The sequence below is a fragment of the Phoenix dactylifera genome, chromosome 14 (genome assembly GCF_051530095.1).
Source record: "Phoenix dactylifera cultivar Ajwa chromosome 14, Ajwa_hap1_PhDact_Kaust_v1.1, whole genome shotgun sequence".
Taxonomy (NCBI): domain Eukaryota; kingdom Viridiplantae; phylum Streptophyta; class Magnoliopsida; order Arecales; family Arecaceae; genus Phoenix; species Phoenix dactylifera.
Window position 1 is genome coordinate 16,545,454 of NC_143203.1, and position 5,773 is coordinate 16,551,226.

Consider the following 5,773-nt stretch of genomic DNA (forward strand, 5'->3'; position numbering starts at 1 on the left):
GTTGCACACCTGTATGGCGGGCCATACACGCATGCAAAGCAACAGATCATATCAAAGCAATAATAAATCTTAAAATTTTATTTAATGAATAATTTATTCAAAGCAATCTTACAAAGTTCCAATGTAACATATGTCAACATGTGCTAACTAATAAAATAAATCAAATTAAATACTCTAATTAATCTGACTAAAATACCATTAACTGAAAGTATCTTTAGAAAATCTAACCTACTCCCCAGTCCCATAAGATCATGCATCTAAATCTAAAAAAATAAAAAAATATGATAGTGAGCTACACTAGCCCACCATAATATCCTAATGTGGGTCAAAACATGCCAAATATTTAATTAAAAAACAAAATATTAATTGAGGAATAAATCATCAAGAAACATAATTTTTTTTGAAATTTATTATCATTTTCATAAAAACTGATACCAAAATTCCAACATCAATAGGCTACGGCCATGTAACCTACTGGCATGGGTCGCACAAAGTGCCAAAAACTATTATTAATAACCACCGGTGGCAACGGTGTCCAAATACCACTATTCTAATCACTAGTGGTGCGGTATTGAAATTAATTTTTCATAGATCACATTTTTCAAATATTATAACATATAAAATAATTTTAAAATAATTATTAACATGCGTGACCTATTTAACTAAGTACAAAATATATATCAAAATTTAATCAACTAATAATATTTTACCAAATAACTTGGAGAACACACTTTGAAGCATTAGGTTATTTATATTTTCTCACTTTAAATTACATTTCAGACAAATAGTATGGGTACACCTATTTAATATCATTAAAATATTATTAATTTTTACATGATTTCAAAAATCAAACTTCAACACTACTAGAGAATGGCCTCAAAATAAACACGACCCACAATGGATGAACAGACCTAAGGTGAATATGACCTACAATGGACATGGCCCAACAGGATGAAGAGGTCCAAAGTGAATACAATCCCTTATGGACACGACCCAACAGAATGAACAGGGCCCAAACTAAGCCCACAATGGACACGACCCAACCGGGTGAACAGGGCCCGAATTTGGCCCACAATGGACACAACCCAACATGATGAACATGGACCGAACTTGGCCCATAATGGACACGACCCAACATGGTAAACAGGGCCCGAACTCGGCTCACGATGGACACGGCCCAACAGGGTCCAAAAGAGTTCTTCATCCCGATGAACTTAGAAACAAGGAGGAATGGGAAAGAGAAGGAAGAGAAAAGAGAAGGCCGGGAGTGGTCGATGGCTTGGGGGTGGCCCGGCCGGCGGCTCGCAATGGCATGGCCTGTGGAGCAGTGGCACGGCTTGCGACACGGTGCTGCGGTCACTCGGCCAGGAATGGGCAGGGAACAGAAGAGAAAGGAGGGAAGGGCAGCGCCCCTAGATACCCAAGGTGGCAGCTCCCTCAGCCAAGGAGGACGCCCGGCAAGGTAGGGGACTCCCTGGCAGACAACGGTAGCAATGGATCTCGTGGCGGTGGCGGCTTCTGACGGAAGGAGGGTGGTGGCGGCTTCTGACGGAAGGAGGGTGGTGGCAACTTCCGACGGAAGGAGGGCGGTGGTGCTTGGTCTATAAAACAGGGCGATGGAAAAATGAGATATCAAGAGGGAGAGAGAGGCCTTCAAGCGGTGGCGATTAGCCAGGTGGCATGCTGGCCACCGAAGAAGAAGAAGGACCTCGGTCAAGGATAGCTTGGCTGGTTGACTAGTGGCGGTGGTGCTCGAAACACGGAAGAGTATCAGAATAGAGCACTCGAATAGGATAGAGGGAGAAATGGAAGCTTTAGGCGGCAGTGCTAGGTTGGGGTGGCACGCCGGCCACCGAAGAAGGAGGAGGAGGAAGGAGAGGATGGTGGATTAATCTAAGGGTCGAGGGGTTTTTATAGAGAGGGCTTCCGAATGGACAGTCGACGGCCATTCTAACTCCTCGCGGAGTCGGCCACAACTCTGCGTCCTCATCGCTCCGAGGAAGACGGTGCAGAACATCATGATTGCGATCCTCTATTCTGGCTTTTCCTCAGGCTCCGAGCTAAAGTCATTTGGGTTTACTGACTTCAGCCCAATATGGCCCATTCAGGGCATGTCCTCACATCCTCCCCTTCTAAGAAAAATTTCGTCCTTGAAATTTAACATACCTTAACTTGCAAAAAGGTTTAAATATTTTTTCATCTTCTCATCCTCTAGTTTCCAAGTAGCTTCTCATTCTGAGTTATTACTCCATTAGACCATGAGACAAAGAATCGTGCGCCTTCTTAATACTTGTTTCTTTTGATCTACCACGCGTACAGGCTGCTCATCATATGTCAAGTCTTCTCTAAGCTGCAAAAGAGCTATTTCTACCATATTTATAATAGCCTCCCATTGATAATAGCCTCTTGTACAGGCTGCTCATCATATGTCAAGTCTTCTTTAAGCTGCAAAAGAGCTATTTCCACCACATTGCCTGCATCTGGAACATACTTTCTTACCATGGAAACATAGAAAACATTATGAACTCCAGACAGTGAAGGTGGAAGTGCCAATCTATATGCAACAGCTCTAACACTTTCCAGAATCTTGAGTCCCACATAATGCATACTGGGTTTTCCACGAATTACAAATCGCGTTACCCCTAGTAGGAGATACTTTCAAAAATACATTATCTCTTAGTTAGAATTCTATTTTTTGCCTTCTATTATCTTTATAGCTTTTCTGTTTGCACTGAGCTATCCGGAGGCATTCTCTAATGAGCTAGAACTTCTCTACTGGTTGCTGAACAATCTTGACCCATAAGTTTTCTTTCACCTACATCATCCCAGCAGATGGGAGATCTGCACTTTCTTCCATATAGAGCCTCATAAAGGGCCATCTAAATACTTGTCTGGTAACTATTATTATATGCGAACTCAACCAAAGACAAGTGACGGTCCCAAGAACCTCTCATATCAATCGTACAGGCTCTCAGCATATCTTTCAAAATTTGAATGGTCCTTTCTGATTGGCCATCAGTCTGAGGGTGAAAAGCTCTACTGAAGCTAAGTGTGGTCCCCAAAGCTTCATGCAGACTACCCCAAAAATGAGATACAAACCGTGAGTCCCTATCAAAAATAATGGATACAAGTACCCCATGCAACTACACTATCTACTGAATATAGAGTTCTGCAAACTTTTTCAATATCATTCATATTTTGAAAGCCAAAACGTGAGCTGACTTGTCAATCTATCTACAATCACCCATATAGCATCATGACCCTTAGGACTACGAGGCAACCGAGAGACGAAGTCCATTGTAATTGTTCCCACTTCAATTCAAGAATTGAAAGAGGATGCAACAATCTAGCCGGTCTCTTACATTCTACCTTAACTTGCTGACATGTCTGACATCGTGCTATGAACTGTGCAATTTCTCTCTACATATTTTCCACCAAAATATGTTTTTCAAAATCCTTATACATCTTAGTATTCCAAGGATGCACTATATATCCTGTGCTATGAGCTTCTTCTATAATTTCTCTTTTTAACTCAGAATCATTTAAAATACAAATTCTATTTGAATCTCAATGATCCATCCTCATACATTCAAAACTCTGACTGAGAACCTGACTCAACATCATTTTTTATCTTTTGCAGCTGAGGGTCATCTACTTAGGCAATCTTGATCCTTTTTATTAAGGTAGGTTGGACACGCAACTTAGCCAAATGTATATCAGGATCATGCCAACTTACCTCGATTTCCGCACTCCTCAGATCTTCCAAAATGTCCCTCTAAGAGGTGAGTGAAGCAGTAATATTATCCATAGATTTTCTGCTTAGTGCATCAACCACTATATTAGCTTTTTTCGAATGGTAATGTATCGACAAATCATAATATTTAAGCAACTCCAACCATCTTCTCTGCCTTATATTGAGTTCCTTTTGAGTAAAGCAATATTTTAAACTTTTGTGATCAATGTACACCTTACAAGATTTACCATATAAGTAAGGTCTCCAAATTTTTAATGCAAACACAACAGCAGCAAGTTCAAGAGCATAAGTGGGATAATTTTCTTCATATAGCTTTAGCTATCGAGAGGCATAAGCAATAACCTTATTGTTCTGCATCAGTACACAACCCAATCCTTTCTATGAAGCATCACTGTAGATGAAAAATGGATATTTTAGACCTTAAGCATCAGGGATGATTTTTTAGGCATTTCAGACCTTAAGCACTTTCTTAGTCAACATTTTGAGACGAAGGATCTTGGACCTCCTATGTTCTAAACTCTTAGCGACTGTATGGTTCTTCTAAGCAACTAGAGGATCTATTTGGTTTAAACTCTTGCTCATGCACCAGGAACCATGGTTTGTGGGTAACATTAGTCTAGGTTTAAAATCTGCTCAAGTAGCTATCAAGCACCTACTTTCCAAATACATTGAATAAACCAGCATACAAGTATGCTTCAGAGTTCAGAGTTCAGATTGAAGTACACGTCGCCAATTCCAAGCGCAACAAAATCAACAATGGCTTCAACAAGAAAGTTACTCAATGGGGACTTTCAAAGCTTTCTTTCGTTTTATCACTTGGTCCTACACTATAATTGGTGCTTACCTGATTGCTGAGTCTCTTGTCACGTCGTTGAACCTCTTTCATTACGGTCAAGAGCACGAGGCCCTAGATTATAAATACACGAAGCTAAAAAGCATGGCTAACTCTGACAGTAATCCTTGGATTTTTCAAATCGGACATCTATTCGAGTTGATTGTTACACCCCAAACTTGGCCACACTCCTATCAATGAGAAACTAACCAAAGTTGGCATGTGGAAAATTTGAAGTTTCCACTCTGACTATTCCCAGGCCAGCTCAATCAAATTGGCAATGGCTGCCACTGCAATTTCTTCTTGTTGCGTATGAAACTTTAATTTGCCTCAATCTTCTGCATCCAAGGAAGAAGAAAAGAACTTTCATTTATTCTTTGTATAAGCAGAAACTTGTGGGCAATGATTTTTTTTTGAACTTGCTGCTAACCTTTTGTAGAAAAAAGTTACTGTATGGGACAAGAAATCTCTGAGCGAAAAAACTTATGCTAGCTTTTTCATCATAATTTCTGCAACAATACTCTCTTACCTTGGAAAAACAAACATAGATTAGTTAGATGACAGGCATCAAAGAAGTTGATTTGGATAGGTTTAGCATCATAATTGCTGCCAAATTGTATATGCTTCCAAACCTTGACTTAACCAGCTTAGCTTTAGCATGACATTGTTGCGGATTGAAGACGAGTGAGATAGAAAGGAAGCATAAGAGTTTAGTAACTAAAGTGATGGTCGGAAGGCTCATGCCCCATTTGGAGGAGCTTTTGGAGGGCCAAAAAGCACATTCTGGCCCTCCATTTTGGAGTTTCTCCGAAAAAGCACTATAAAAAATTGTCGGAAATCTGTTTTGAGTTATAATATTTTTTTTTGAACGAAAATACCCATAATAAAATAGAATAATTGCACAAAATATATTATGTGATATAATTATAATATTTTATATCTTTATTATTGTATTATATTTTATTATGTTCTATTGTATAATACTATATAATGTCTTTTATGGTCATTTGTCATGCCAAAAGTACTTTCTCAGTTTATTTACCAAACACATGTTAAAATTCCACGACATTTTAGAAATGTAGTTACCAAACAACAAATAGCTTTTTATAAAAGCTATACTTCCAAAAGCTCTATTGTCAAAAGCTCCCCCCTAACGGGGCCTTAGCTAAAGGAAGGTCTAATCAACA